We start from the raw sequence: 16,725 nt of genomic DNA on the forward strand, positions 1-16,725 counted from the left end.
ACCCAGCACTGATCTTACTAAAAGACAGATACTGGCAACATTTCTTGGTCATATGTTGATGATGCTGAGGGAAGAACGACTTATATCCTTTTTATATTTTAAGACAAAGCACATTTTCATTAAGTATTCAAAGAGCTGTTGCTTAAAATAAGTTTCCCTAGTAAGATTTTATTCTTAAAGTGTAAATGCGTTGGATCAAATACAGACCTGGTGCAAGACGATGGAGTTGCACTCACTGCTATCTAAAGCTTGTTCTTTATTTTCTGAGTGGTGATGAAAGGTGATGAAATGACAGTATCGAAGACAGAAGTCATCTATCCACCTACCAGCTGCAGCACGGCCAGACTCCCCCACTCTGCCCTGTCAGTGTGCCTCAGCACACACTGACATGGATCCGCTGTAAGGGTGAAAGAATAGCTCAGTCTTGATATCCATTGAATCTTTACTTCATTTAACCATTTGCCATAAATAGATGGTTTTATAATTTGCAGGGATGTATAATTCGAACGAGCAGAGTGAAATGTAAAAAGAAAAGCAGTGACACAGATTTCATCTGTTTTCCTTTACACCAGTGTTCATCTGGACATTCAGAAATGTAAGGAGGATACCAGCTCTCCTTTTACCATGAGTTGTCCTGAAAAGGTTGCTGTACGCTAGTGGTGAATTAATCTTCAGAGGCTCCAAGATTGATTTTGATAATCATGCAGGCATTGAGATACTTCTGCCAAATTTTATGCCAACTATGTGAACTTTGCCTGGCAAATCTTGGAAATTCACTCTCTCACAAGATTTCTGGTACTTCCTTCTTCCGTTTGGGATGGAAATAAATGTAAGAACAGTCACTTGCAGCTTTTTGGCACTTTCACTTCTTCTGATCAAAACAAAGGAGGGTGAATGCATTAAACAAACAAAAAAGAAAAAATGAAGGGAAAATTGGACCTTTATATGGATGATGATGATAAACATCCGGCGTTCCAAAGGTGAAAAATGTACCAACCAACCAATCCGTACGCAACCCCCAAGAGTTGTGGGAGGGAAATAAATGCTCCTGCTTCAGGGCATAAACCAACATCTAACTTTAAGGGGTCCTTCAACCTTAAAACACCTCTGTAGGAAACTCATCATTTGGTTAACCTTCAGTTTACTGTAGTTGTGCTTTACGGGAATATGCTCCCATTAGGTAGCAAGCTGCCAATGCAAGAGATGGGAGACCTGATGTAGTAGTAATTAATGTCATAACTTCAAATAACTAGAATGCTCAGTATTAATCTAAGAAGAAATGGAGAAAGATCCTGCTTAATGAATTGCTTTCCTTCTTCCATAAGGACGTTACATACTTAATGAAGACCGACACATATTTATTTGTGTTGTCCAGAAGACTTTGATTAATTTTCATGTGATAGTATAGGAACCATTTTTCTGTAATGTAGTATAAGATCTAGCTGTGGATAAAAGTCGTTTTCTTTAAAAAACTGCAAACCAGAACATTGTTATGCTCAGGACAACTCTGAAAGTGGTCAATAACAGTGGATTATGGAACAAAGCATCAATATTTCCTCAGAAGTCTTATGTTAGACAAGGCAAGAATTATCTTCTTTTTACATGCCTTACAGGGGCTTCCTGTCTTCATAGATGTTAACAGAAAATAGCATAATACTAAACTGCCTATGTGTCTCTTCTGTAACCAGACATACACAATATTTTTAAAGTGTTCTAGTTTGAATTGGATTTTTTTTCCTAAGGGTGGTTTACTCTTAAGGTGCTAATTGAAGACCATACCCTTTACTCCATCACAGGGCCTTATGTAATGGCTCTCCTCCCCCCTCAAGGAGCAAGCTGCTCAGGAGCCATTATTAGAGTCCGTGCAGCTGAGGCCAGTAGAATCAGTGCTGTGGAGAGAGATGCCGGGGAGCAATGCTCTTTGGTATGCAGGAGTAACTATGTCAGTTCCGCTAGATTTAACGCTTTCATTGCCTGCAGAATATGTGGATTTGACACTTAAATCATTCTTTCATCCCTGTCTCAAACCTCTGAAAAAGATATTTACTGTAAATCATCAAGCATCTCCTACCTTACCCAAAAGCACAGGCTTCAAACAACTCACTAGGTCCTATTTTGCCCTCAGATACATGCATGCAGCACCCATTCAGGTCAGTGGTGTGGTCACACTGTGTAACTAAGTTTTTGGAATTGAGGTCTACATAGAGAAATAGGTGTGGTATCCTGGCTAGGGTCTGGAAAAGTTTATGAATAAAGAGTTTAACATAAGGCAGGTAAACTGCTTTAACACAGATTGTTTCAGCCAGAGTCAAGAACATTGTCAATATATGTGGCCTTTTCTACAGTCCATTTCTTTAGCAGATTTGCTGTTGAAACGTGCACACATGACCTTAGAAGCTGCAAGAGTATCATTTCATTTGTAGCCTCTGTCTTATCCACTCTGTATTTAATATTCTTCCAGGGCATGGTGAGGGTCTTTACCCTTGTCTTTGTTAATTAACTTTTTCTTTGCCATGTTAGCATTCCCCATAATTGCCTCCCTCCTTGGGGGCTTGAATGAAGTAAATGAGTGCCACACTTCCAGTGCATCTGAATGGGCTGGATTGACAGTCCCTGGAAACTGAAGTCTCCAGTGAATCACAGAACAAGTAGAGAACAGACAGTGAAAGTTTCCAAACGCTGCCCCACCATTTTGCAGCAGTCCAGACCCCTAACCCAAATGGGCCACACCTGTGGCTGGCAGGGTAATTCGGATGCCTTTATATCCATTAAAAGTTTTCTGTGTTAATGGGGCCAATTGCAGTGTCCCCCCCCCCCACACACACAATGTATTCATTATGTCACAATTTCACTGTAAAGCAATTATCAGGTGGTGCTAACCTGGTACAGTTCTGATTCTGTGCAGTAACCAGGTTAGGTTGTCTTATTTGACCAACAGTGTTTTGAGGTCTTAGCCCTGGTCTACACTATGAGTTTAGGTCAAATTTAGCAGCATTAGGTCGATTTAACCCTGCACCCGTCCACACGACCAAGCCTCTTTTGTTGACTTAAAGGGCTCTTAAAATTGACTTACATACTTCTCCCCAGCGAGGGGGTTTAGTGCTAAAATCGACCTCGCTGGGTCGAATTTGGGGTAGTGTGGACGCAATTCGATGGTATTGGCCTCCGGGAGCTATCCCAGAGTGCTCCATTGTGACCACTCTGGACAGCACTCTCAACTCAGATGCACTGGCCAGGTAGACGGGAAAAGCCCCGGGAACTTCTGAATTTCATTTCCTGTTCGGCCAGCGTGATGAGCTGATCAGCACAGGTGACCATGCAGTCCCAGAATTGCAAAAGAGCTCCAGCCTGGACCAAACGGGATGTACTGGATCTGATCACTGTATGGGGAGAAGAATCCGTGCAGGCAGAACTCCGTTCCAAAAGACAAAATGCCAATATATATGCCAGAATCTCCAAAGGTATGATGGACAGAGGCTACACCAGGGACACACAGCAGTGCTGCCTGAAAATTAAGGAGCTCAGGCAACCGATCAAAAAACAAGGAGGCAAAGGGTCACTCCGGGTCAGAGCCCCATACATGCAGCTTCTATGATGAGCTGCATGCAGTTCTAAGGGGGGCCCCTTCCACTACTCCACCACTGTCCATGGACACCTGCAAGGGGGGAGTCTCATGCAACAGGGATTAGGATTTTGTGGATGAGGAAGATGAGGAGGAGGAGGTTGAGGATAACGCACAGCAGGCAAGTGGAGAATCCCTTCTCCCCAGCAGCCAGGAACTGTTCATCACCCTGGAGCCAATAACCTCCCAAGGTGGGCTACCGGACCATGAAGCTGGAGAAGGCACCTCTGGTGAGTATACCTTTGTTAATATAATGCAGGGTTTAAAAGCAAGCATGTTTAATGAGTAATTTGCCCTGAAGACTTGGGATGCATTCGCGGCCAGTATAGCTCCTGGAAAAGTCTGTTAATGTTTCTTGGGATGGAGCGGAAATCCTCCAGGGACATCTCCAGGAAGCTCTCCTGGAGGTACTCTCTGTGTTAGCCTCAGGAGAGTGATATAATTCATGGTCACCTGGTTGAAATACGGGAAATGTTGTTTAAGGGGACATTCAGAGGTGCCCGTTCCTGCTGGGCTGTTTGCCTTTGGTGGAAAAGAAATCATCCCCGCTGTTAGCCACGCGGTGGGGGGAGGCCCGTTCATGCTGAGCTGTTTGCGTTTGGCTGACAGGGATTTTCCCTGATACTAGCCACGCGGGGCGGGGGGTTTGAAGCGATCATCCCAGAGATGATACAAACCATGCAGTGGGGGGGGAGGGGGTTGGCTGTTCTGCACATTCACCCTAAAACCACAGCCCTTCCTTTTAAACGGCCAACCCAACAGGCTTTCCTTGGTATGGAAAAGGAGGGTGCTGCTGTTTGAAACCGTTCCCACATGTTATGAAGATTGAAGAAGCCAAAACCCTTTGCCTTACCATGGCTGCCTGCAAGCCAGATTCTGTTGCCCAGCCAAGTGTGAGTGATGTCTCACACCAAACCGGAAGGCACTCAATATAAGAGGCAAAATGTGACCTTGTACCAAAAGCACATGTGCTATGTAATGTGAATCACTTGTTTCAATGTGAAATAGTCTTTCTTTTGTTCTCTAAAATGTGTCTTTTTAAATACTACTCTCCCTTTTTTTCCTCCTACAGCTGAAAATGTTTCTATGCTCCCCCTCTCATCTCCGTCACAAAGGCTAGCGCAGATTAGAAGGCGAAAAGAAAGCACTCGCAATGAAATGTTCTCAGAGCTCATGCAGTCCTCCCGCACTGAAAGAGCTCAGCAGAATACGTGGAGGCAAACAATGGCAGAGTCCAGGAAAGCGTTAAATGAACGCAATGAGAGGAGGCAGGAGCGCAATGAGAGGAGGCAGGATGCAATGCTGGGTCTAATGGGGGAGCAAACTGACATGCTCAGGCGTCTGGTGGAGCTGCAGGAAAGGCAGCAGGAGCGCAGACCACCGCTGCAGCCCCTGTATAACCACCTGCCCTCCTCCCCAAGTTCCATATCCTCCTCAGCTAAATGCCCAAGAACGTGGGGGGGGGGGATAGCTTTGGGCACCCCGCCACACCACCCAGAGGATTGCCCAGGCAACGGAAGGCTGGTATTCAATAAGTTTTGAACTGTAGTGTGGCCTTGTCCTTCCCGCCTCCCCTCATCCACCACCCCACCCGGTGCTTCCCTCCTCACCCACCCCTGCCGGGCTACCTTGCGAGTTTTCCCCCCTATTTGTGTGTTGAATTAATAAAGAATGCATGATTTTGAAACAATAATGACTTTATTGCCTCTGAAAGTGGTAATCGAAGGCGGGAGGTCGGTTGGCTTACAGGGAAGTAGAGTCAACCAAGGGGGATGGTTTTCATCAAGGAGAAACAAACAGAATTGTCAAACCATAGCCTGGCCTGGCCAATCATGAAACTGGTTTTCAAAGCTTCTCTGATGCACAGGGTGCTCAGCTGTGCTTCTCTAATCGCCCTGGTGTCTGGCTGTGCGTAATCGGCCGCCAGACAATGTGCCTCAATCTCCCACCCCGCCATAAACGTCTCCCCCTTACTCTCACAGATTTTGTGGAGCACACAGCAAGCAGCAATAACAATGGAAATATTGGTTTCGCTGAGGTCTGAGTCAGCAATCGGCGCCAGCAAGCTTTTAAACGTCCGAATGCACATTGTACCACCGTTTTGCACTTGCTCAGCTGATAATTAAAATGCTCCTTACTACTGTCCAGGGTGCCTGTGTATGGCTTCATGAGCCAGGGCATTAAGGGGTACGCTGGGTCCCCAATGATAACTATAGGCATTTCAACATCCCCAATAGTAATTTTCTGGTCTGGGAAGTAAGTCCCTTCCTGCAGCTGTTCAAACAGACCAGAGTTCCTGAAGATGCGAGTGTCATGTACCTTTCCTGGCCATCCCACGCTGATGTTGGTGAAACGTCCCTTGTGATCCACCAGTGCTTGCAGCACCATTGAAAAGTACCCCTTGCGGTTTATGTACTGGCTGCTGAGTCCCAAGATAGGGATATACGTTCCATCTACCACCCCACCCCAGTTAGGGAACCCCAATTGCAGCAGCGCCATCCACTATGACCTGCACATTTCCCAGAGTCACTACCCTTGATAGCAGCAGCTCAGTGATTGCGTTGACTACTTGGATCACAGCAGCCCCCACAGGAGATTTACCCACTCCAAATTGATTCTCGACTGATGGGTAGCTGCCTGGAGTTGCAAGCTTCCAGAGGGCTTTCGCCACTCGCTTCTCAACTATGAGGGTGCTCTCATCTTGGTATTCTTGCACTTCAGGGCAGGGGAAAGCAAGTCACAAAGTTCCATGGAAGTGCCCTTACACATGCGAAAGTTTCGCAGCCACTGGGAATCATCCCAGACCTGCAACACTGTGTGGTCCCACCAGTCTGTGCTTGTTTCCCTGGCCCAGAATCGGTGTTCCACCCCATTACCACTATGATGTCCAAATTGCCAGGGCCTGTGCTTTGAGAGAAGTCTGTGCCCATGTTCTCATCACTATCGAGATCGCGCTATCGTCGCCTCCTCACCTGCTTTTGCAGGTTCTGCAAATACTGCAGGATAATGCGTGAGGTGTTTACAATGCTCACAACAGCAACGGTGAGCTGACCGGGCTCCGTGCTTGCCGTGGTATGGCATCTGCAGGAGAGCAGAGTTGCAGCGGAAGCAGTGGATGATGCCACGAGAACAGATATTTATACAGAATGACAAGAGGACCTGCAAGGTGGATTCATGGCACCAGGAGAGCAGAGTTGCAGCGGAAGCGGTGGATGACGACGACGGTTAGCAGTCCCACTGTACCATCTGCTGACAGCAGTATGGTGTCTGTACAGAAAAAAAGGCGCGAAACGATTGTCTGCCATTGCTTTCACGGAGGGAGGGGCAACTGACGACATATACCCAAAACCACTCACGACAATGTTTTTGCCCCATCAGGCATTGGGAGTTCAACCCAGAATTCTAATGGGCAGCGAAGACTGTGGGAATTGGGGGATAGCTACCCACAGTGCAACGCTCGGAAAGTCGATGCTAGCCACCGTAGTGAGGATGCACTCTACCGATGTAATGTGCTTAGTGTGGACATACACAATCGATTATATAAAATCGATTTCTAAAAATTGACTTTATAAATTCGACCTAATTTCGTAGTGTAGACATACCCTTAGTAAGTCCTTCTGTAGGAGGAGTAAGAAGGTAGGAGGAAGTCTTATGGGTTGTCTATAACCTCTCTTGGTCGAAAGCAGGTGTGTGTGTTGGTCAGAAGTATCCTGCTATTGCGCATGCTTATGGTGTGTAGTACTTAGACTGATTAAACATATCCAGGACTTCATTTTCTTTATTTTGGTTTTTTTAGCATTGATGTTAAAAGGTGCAAAGCACGGGTCTTGTTTTCTTTATCTGAAATGAGAATATTATCTGATTGCAGATAGTGCTGGCTATTTGAGGAACCATCAAATGGTAAGGAGATAAAAATGCTGCTGCTGTTGGACAAATTCAGACCAGTGGTGTGGAGTTGGAAAAGACCTGTATTCTCATGGTCACCACCCCCCTCCCCAAGACATTGTCACTCTCCATTGGGAACTACAGAAATTATATTTCATTTTCAGTAGAATACCAATTTAGAGTCGAATCCTGATCACCGTGCTCACACCACTAGCACCACTGAAGTCTGTGAGGTAAGGTGGGCAAGATTGGCCCGTGCTCTTTCCAAAAGTTCTCAGCCAGTTAACACCAACACTGCAATGTGATAGAGGTTAGATTGAAAAGAGAATACCCAATATTTGCTGTTGTATTTTGTGTAGTGAGTTTGACAGTTGTGTGGATGGTACAGTAGAACTTCACTGTTACGAACACCTCAGGAATGGAGGTTGTTCGTAACTCTGAAATGTTTATAACTCTGAACAAAATGTTATTGTTCTTTCAAAAGTTTACAGCTGAACATTGACTCAGTACAACTTTGAAACTTTGCTATGCAGAAGAAAAATGCTGCTTTTCCTTTATTTTTTAGTAGTTTGTTTAACACAGTACTGTATTTGGTTTTTGCGTGTGTTTGTCTTTGTTGCTGCCTGATTGCGTACTTCCGGTTCCAAATGAGGTGCGTGGTTGATTGGTCAGTTCGTAACTCTCTGAAGTTCTACTGTATTTGGATGAATCCCACATTATTAAAAATTACTCATTGGTACTCAGTGATGCAAATACAAGCATGCCTCCACTATTTTCTGTACAGGGTCATATCCCAATAGCAAGATGAATGTCAACCTCAAAAATAATTAGATAGGCTTGAGCTACAAAGTTTGAATCTGGATCCAGATCTGTACTGTTCTGATCTGGGTTTTTGGCTCTAACAATAATAAAGGGCCATATTCTCCTCTTTGCAGAAACAGTTTCAACTTCCTGAGTCATATTCTCTGCTTGGATAACTCCATTTAATGTGAATGACAAAAACTGAAATAATTATACACTACTTTTTTGAGTAGTGTCCCTCTGGTGCTCCACTTCAGGTGCACTTGTGCCTCTCAAGCTGTTGATCAGATATAATCAATTAGCAGTGTCCGTTCAGCCTGTGCTCGTGCCAGATGCCTCCTCCTGCTGGACACCAAGGCTATATAGGGCTGTGCAGGCAAATTGCCCTCCATTCCTTCTTAGCCACCTCAGCCTGAGCTGGAACCTTAGCATGTCCACCTTGAGTGTGCCTTGGCTTTTCAGTTTTTCTATAGTTGTTAAGATTAGTTAGTTAGTACAGTTAGCTAACTAATTATAATAGTGAGAGGATTGTTTTTTTCCTGCTCTCTTCCCTCCAGGAGACTTCTTTACCTGGCAGGGCATGCTTGGCTTGCCAGGATTCAAACTTTGCCTCTCCTGCCAAGAGGCTATAGCTACGAGTGACAGCCACTCTAAGTGTGTCCTTTTGCTTAGGGGAATCCCACCTCTCCCAGAAGGACGGCTTCTTCCTGGCCCTCAAATGCAGGACAAGGAAAAAATAGGGAGATTAAACTCAGACTGTTAATGATGGAACACTTACTTCGGCCAGCTTCTTCATCAGGTCAGGGGACACCCTATACATCTGTCTGTCAGATCCAGTGCCTTTTCAACCTTGGCACAGGCTTCCCCTAAGAAAGGGAGAACATTGGAGGTGCCAGGGGAGGCTTCTAAAAAGAGGAGTGCAGACTCTCGCCTTACGGAGCCAGCTCCGAAGAAGTTCAGACAAGATCTATGGTCTCCAAAGCTTTGACCTTTCGACTCAGTACTGTTGAGTCGAAGGACTTTTCCTCTTGTGCCAGTGGGGCCACAATATTCTGGAGCTCAAAGGAGAGAAGTAGCTTCAGTTGGGCCTCAGTACCCTCTATGAGCAAGGAGGATGAGCATACACAGTCAGGACTGTCACCATTGAACTCAGCCCAGCCACCGGTACCTATGCGCTCAGCCCAGCCACTGTACCTACGCACTCAGCACACAGGGCATCAAATAAGTAACTGCGCCAGACACCATCGGCATATACTTTGGTATGTCCACTGTCAGTGGTATCGTCTGCTTTGGTGACCTCAGCTATCACATTGTACTGTACTCGTCACCACAAGAATGTAGATATACATTATCTCTCAGTAATGGATGAACTGGAGTCCTGCTCTTTACATCCACACCCTAAATTCTTAACTAAGGTTCTCCTCCATCTGGGGATACCGCTTGAAAGTCACCTGAAGTGGGGCACCCGTTGGCACACGACTCTTAGAAGAAGAAGAAGAAGAAGCGGTTAGTCACTTTTTGCAGTAACTGTGGTTCTTCCAGATGCGTCCCCCTATGGCTGCTCCAGTAGTCTCCCTCCTTCCCCTCTGCTTCAGACTGTTCGTTGGGGGATATTTGGGTGGAGAAGTAACTGAGGGTGATATGCCCACACACCCATATACTACCTTGATTTTTGGCACGAGGAGGCATAGGGTGCATGTGCGGGCTGAAAGGACACTGCTAACTGAAAATCTCTGATCAAGGACTTGGGAGACTCATGCACATCTGCAGTAGAGCACCCATAGGGGCAGGCATCTGGAGGAACCACCATTACTGCACAAAGTGAGTAACCCCTTCTGCAGTGGAATTACCCTAGCAGAGAATTTGTCCCACTGAGATTCCTCTGCATTGCTCCATGCAGGATTTGGCCTCATAAGCCAGTGAATTTCCGTAGAGCCACATGAATCCCAAGACACCCAGGGAGGCCTGCATATCTCAGCACAGCTGCACTGATGGCATTTATCGCCTGTCTCCCTCCATAGCTGTATATTAACAGCTGTAGAGGAGTTCCTGCTTCCTGCAGCATTAATTTCTGATCAGATGTCCTATCAGATATTCACAGAGCCTGCAACGGGGCAGGCCACAGACCGATGAGGCTCCCAGCTGCATCATACCCTCCATACCTCGCAATCTGTAGAGAGCCCCTAGGAGTCAAAGAGCCAGAGAAATTGTAAATCCAAACTGGCATGACTACTCCACCCCGCCCCGTATCTCTGAGTTGGTGCTCACCTTCCATGGCACGCCACCCTCTGCTTCTGAGCTGGCATTCCCCCTTCCTTGATCCTCCCTACCCATCCCTCAGAACTAGTGCTCCCCTTCCATGCCTGCCCCCAGGCATGCTGTCCTCCCATTTACTTCTGAGGACAGAGGGGAAAATGTAGCCCAAAGTATTTTGGCAGAACATGAAAGAACTGCTGTGGATATGATGTGCAAGCACTTTAGTGACTCCACTGGCATTAAATGTAAACCTAAAACCAATAAACCAGCATTTTGCAATATAAGCAATCAGCAGAGAATTAGATGACCTCGTATTTACCCTTTAGGCTAACAAAGTAACTGGTTTTGACAGACAAACCTTTTAAAGGGCAGGAACAAGACTTACCCTGGTTGGCTAAGATCCTGATTTCCTATACAAATAGCTTTCTGTTGCACTCTGGTTTAGCAAGCAACACTGTTAGGCTGTGTTTGATAGCAGTGATGTTGGGCAGGTCATTGAATCTATCCATGGCTCTCTGTAACAGGTATAATGATAGCTAGCTACCTTACACAGTGAATGGAGTGGGGGGTGCGGGGGGGTGCTCTCTGACCTGTAACTCTCTGCTGATCGTTGGGTCTGCTGCTAGCAGGGTCAGCCAGTGCTCTTCCTCAGCACCCGCGTGCTTTGACAACCTACTGCTCTTCTGCGGAATATCTGTCGAGGGGCAGGATTCACCTGCGGAGCATATGAGGACATTCTTCTCTCACCTGCCCCAGAAGCCAGGGACACCGGGAGAGGATAAGGAAGAGCTGGGGGTGGGGAGCGCCCTCTTTCAGAGACTGTTGGTTGTGGGAAGGACAAGGGTGTACGCACAAGGGTGTATGCATCCCAGAAATCAGAGGGGAGCCAGGCCCAAGAGCATACACGTGTGCGCACGGGGCAGAGGGAAGGCTGGGAGCACTGGCTGTCTCCTTATGCATGCCTGGAGTTCTGAGATGGCAGCAATGGGAGCTGATGACATGGTACTACTGCCATAAGAATAGATGTGAGCTAGCTGACTGACTGACATGAGGTGCTTTGAGATCCTCAGGTGACAGGCCCGACTGAATATAGGTGCAAGAGTAGAAGCAGTAAGTTGTGGCTCCCTCCCTTCATCAGAGAATTGCTTCTTTGGTGGTGATAATCACTTTCAGATGAAAAGGCTCTGAAATGACCCTCAGACACAGGGCATGGGATTTTCTTCTGTTGTCTTGCTTCTTTGCAAGATGTTCGCAACTTTTCTGACAGTCCTGTTGTTCTCCTGCCTTGCTTTTCACCTGCCACAATTACGTTGACACTTGCAAAAGCAGCAGCGTACACTTTGGCTGACTATTTTATTCTTCCATCAGTGCCCGCATCTGACTGTCATTAGCATTGATAGGAATTAGGTGGGCAGAAATACAGAGGTATACCAGGGGCAGTAAGTGGGATAACTTTGGAATTCCTTGGCCGTTTGGATCAAACCATTCACTAGCTGACTCTGACCAATGGGCTGAACTTTTGATGCCCCTGAATTATTTTACAGCTACAGTTAGAAAGCTGGCTGAAGGAGAGATGTATTTGAGATTTCACTTAATTACAACAAACCTGAAAATTAGAAAGACCAGCCAAATTTTTAATTGAGTAGGTGTCTCAATGTTTGAGTGCCCAATCTGAGAACACCAAGGAGCTGCAGTGCTCAGATTGGGCACCCAAAATCTGATGCATGCAGTCAATGGCCACTTTTTAGGAAATTTTTGGTCTAGAGCAGGGGTTCTCAAACTTTTTTTTTCGTGGACCACTTGAAAATTGCTGAGGGTCTCGGCGGACCACTTAATGATCTTTTCAAATGTTGTTTGTACTGTTAGCTAACTATTGTAAAGCACTTTGCATAAAAGTGCTATATAAAAAAAATTAACTTTTTTTGTTCTACAAATAAAAGCACACAACTCATATTTTAATATCAGTAGTCTTACCTTTCTAATGCAATGGATGTGCCCTCTCTCCCCCCGGCAGCAGCCCCTGAGCTGAGGCTGGAAAGGAGGGCTGTCTCTCCCCAGCAGCCACAGCCCTGGAGCTGCGGAAAGTCGTCTCTTTCTCTAGCCACCGCAGCCCTGCATATCCCAAATTCCCCCCACCGCACTGTCCCCTCCCACCTACTCCCTATTCCCCCCCAAGGCCACAACCTCACCTTACATGTGTGTCTTTTTCAGGGTCCAGGCATCTAATTAGTGGAGCCACACCTGCGCGGCTCCACTAATTAGGTGGATGGCCCTTCATTCTCTCGTGTGCGGCCGCCCTGGTGTGCACCTTATAGGGAACTATCCGTGGACTGCCTGAATGGAGCTTGTGGATCACTGGTGGTCCACGGACCACAGTTTGAGAACCTCTAATCTAGAAGAATAAAATGAGTTTTTGGAAGAGAATTGGAGAACACCTAAATATATGGCCTCAAATACCACTGGAAGAGTTACAACTGATTTAAAATAAATCTGAAATAAATGAACCTCTTGGGGAAATAATTTTGAAATTTGCATTTATATACTAAAATACTTTCCATCCAAATAACCCAAAGCCCTTTACAAACAATTAATTAAATCTCTCAACTTCTTTGAGATAGGGAAGCATTATTAGTATACAAATAGTACTAGTCAATATTTTCATTAATGACTTGGATAATGGAGTGGAGAGTTTGCTTATAAAATGTACGGTTGATACCAAGCGGGGGGGGGAGGGGAAGAGGGATTGCAAACACTTAGGAGGACATGATTAGAATTCAAAACAACCTTGATATATTGGAGAATTGGTCTGTAATCAGCAAGATGAAATTAAAAAAAGACAAGTGCAAAGCACTACACTTAGGAAGGAAAAATCAGCTGTACAACTACAACATGGGGAAAACTGGCTAGATGGTAGTACTGCTGAAAAGGATCTGGGTGTTATATGGATCACAAATGGAACATGAGCCAACAATGTGATTTTGTTGCCAAAAAGGCTAATCTCGTTCTGGGGTGTATTAACAGACGTGTCATATGTAAGACATGGGAGGTAATTGTTCCACTCTACTTGGCCCTGGTGAGGCCTCCACTGGCATATTGTGTCCCATTTTGGGAGCCACACTTTGAGAAAAGATGTGGACAAATTGGAGAGAGACCAGAGGAGAGCTGTAAAAATGATAAAAGGCTTAAAATGTGAGCAGTGAGGTAAGGTTAGGAAAAATGAGCACGTTTAGTCTTGAGAGAAGAAAGCCTTTGAATATGTTAAAGGCTGTTATAAAGAGGTTATAACTCTGTGGGACACATACTGTGCTGATGTTACACACCATGCACATATCTTGAAGCCAGTGTGCACTGTGGCAGAGAGTTTGGCCCTTTGGCTTTTCCAAGGTTCTGCTGGCATAAGAATGAGAATCTGAAAGTTCTTCAGGAAATCTGTGTCTTTTGTAGGACGGTGTGTTGTACTACCAATTGAACTATCAGGCAAGCGGATTGCGTTATTTTTTTAAAGTATAGAATGTAATTTTGAATTTATATCTTCTCTTTATTAAAAATATGGGAGTGAATTTTGAATACTTAAGGAAGCGAGGAGCTAATATCCCTGGGTTGAGCCAAGCACAGTGTGGGCAGATACCGGGCAGACTTCGCCACACAGCTCTGCCAAGGCAGCTCACTCTTGACTCGGCATCATAACTGTCCTACATCACTCCTGAACTTCACTTGCCAACAGTGCTGTAGTGGTTTGGAGATTTGGACAAACAAGAGTTAGGAAGAGATGGCCAGGCTCGTGATCTTGGATACTATTGGAATCCAAGCCTCTGAAATTGAAAGGTTGGTTCTCTTAGAACTTGATCCAAAGTTTATTGGAGTCATTGGGAGTCTTTCCACTGGGGTTTGGGTTAGGCCGTAAATCAGCTTCTAAATTTGCTTCTGTAATGCTCTGCTTCCACTTTGTAAAGCTTTTCTTGGGAGGTAGGAGTAATGTGATGTTAAACAGAATGGTGACAATGTGCATCATCTTTATACTAGGAGAAGCTTCTTAACTAAGAGCTCTATGGGGAAGAAGCACATATTCACGGATTTACTCCTTACAGTACTTTTCTATACCTGGCTGTTAACTCTAGATATTCGCAGGCAATCTCTTGCCAAATGTATATAGAGATAATTATAACAGTACTTCAGCAAAGAAGAAAATGACATTATAAAGGCAAATTAGCAAATGAGTGCCCTCTGAAATAAATGGAAAGCAAAAATACAAAGTGTAGCACACCTAGTTTGAGCCCACAAATAAATGACTGCAAGTATAGGTCATATTAAAAACCAAAGCACAGCTTTTTCACAGGGCTTTAAAACTCTTTTGTGCAATGCATTTGAATTGCAAAGAGGAATGCTGGAAACTTCACTCTCCCAGTGAGATAAAATACTGTGGTGTTGAAAATAAATATTATTTTAAAAAGAACTGAATCTGCTTTGGGTTAAAAGTGCTTAAAATAGATTTTTAGATTCAAACCACAAAAGTTGTGGAAAAATAAGCAATTTTAGCTTTGAGGTTTTTCTTTTCTGTCTTTCTGTGAATCTTCCATTCCTTTTCTCTGAAAAGCGTTAGCTGGAGGCTGTTTAGTGCTCTGTTAGCACAGAAAGGTTTTGGAATGATGCCATTTACTCAAATGTGCCCCATGCATTTGATAGGGATGGGAGGGTGGAGATTTTTGTTTGGTCATGTCATGTTTTAATTAGTGACTCTCAAACTTTTGCTGCTTCTCATTGTGTGTAATGAAACTTTGACACTGTGCTGGGTTCTGTTTCTCAGTGCTGCTTCCTCCCCAAGGGGAGACGCTGTTCTCCTCTGGACTGGAAAGCCTCAAGTTTTGATCCTTTCTTTTGTTTCTAAAATCCATTGCAAAGGAACCTACTTGACCTGCAACTTTGATGAATGTGCAGTCAGGGCCGGCCCGCAACATTTTGGCACCTGAGGGGGGGAGCTCAAATGACGCCCCCATGACCCCTCGCTTGGGCCAAAACTTTGAAAGTTCTCAATTCTGCCTTCTTCCTGTTCTACTCCTCTCATGGTATTGCTCTGCTACTTACCCCAATAAAGGAGAACTAACAACTTAAAAAGCCTTGTTCAAAAATTTTAAGTAACACTTAACTTTCAAACGCCTGAACAAATGTAACTTTTCTTGTCTGTATAGTAAACACTGGCATTTTTATCAGTTTGAATAATCAAAGTGGTGCTTTCCGTGCCTTCTTGGTTGCAAAGATTTGAACTGCTTCCTGAAGGTCCACAGTCTGGGTCAGCTCATGCTCTATTGAGATGGTTGCAAGGCAGACCAGCCTCTCCTGTATCATTGTGGAGCGTAGATGTGTTTTTATTTACTGCAGCTTGGAGAAGCTGTGTTCTCCACTGGCAACTGTTACAGGAAGTGTTAGAAGTATGTGCAGAGCAACAAAAGCATTTCAAAAGAGGGTGGTCATCTTATTTGTGCACATGTATTCCAGAACAGCCTTTGGAGTTGATCTTGCTGAAATGTATCTTGAAAGGGCTTTCAGTTCATCACCTAAATCACTCGCATCAATATCGCGCATGTCATCATGTGTCAACACTGTCTCTAGTGCCCTGCATTGCTGGTGTAGGTCTTCTTCAGGTATAGTGAGGAGTTTTGAAATATCATACAACATCCCAAATATACTGCTGTGTTCTTAGAGCTGCATGAAACGTTCTTCAACTGACTGTATTGCACAATCTAGCACCTGGTTAAAGAATTCAACTTTGAATTGTTGTTTGGGGTCTCTTATGGGATTATCCCGTGCCTCGTAATCAAAATGTTGTCTTCTTCGGTGACTCTTGTGTTCTTGAATGGGTGGGAAAATAACTTCAGTATGAAGTTCCTCTGCCAACTTCTGTGCACTTTTCAGAACATTTTGAAATCCCTCATCTGACCGGTAAGACTGTATTATAACTTTGCTTTGTCCAGTTGTTCCATTGCTCCAGATATATCAAGGTCAACACCTTGGAGTCTCTTGCTTACAACATTTATTTCAAACAGTATGTCATGCCACAACATTAAGCCACACAGAAATTTAAAGTTATGTATGTTTCTGGTGATTCCATTTCCCTCTGCCACTGTTCTCCCGCGAACAGTTCCTGTCATAGCATTATCCTCCAT

At 44.9% G+C, this 16,725-nt stretch overlaps 1 protein-coding gene and 1 long non-coding RNA gene across 2 annotated transcripts in view; both read left to right on the plus strand.

Moving 5' to 3' along the window:
* GPC1 (glypican 1) overlaps window positions 1-16,725 on the plus strand; it is a 324,689-nt gene that overhangs the window by 137,090 nt on the left and 170,874 nt on the right. The window lies entirely within an intron of this gene.
* On the plus strand, window positions 3,671-4,757 carry LOC122461625. The gene is made up of 2 exons (XR_006283641.1): window positions 3,671-3,852; window positions 4,695-4,757. It is a non-coding gene; the product is annotated as an uncharacterized LOC122461625 (long non-coding RNA).

This window comes from Chelonia mydas, chromosome 9 (genome assembly GCF_015237465.2).
Source record: "Chelonia mydas isolate rCheMyd1 chromosome 9, rCheMyd1.pri.v2, whole genome shotgun sequence".
NCBI classification, from domain to species: Eukaryota; Metazoa; Chordata; order Testudines; family Cheloniidae; genus Chelonia; species Chelonia mydas.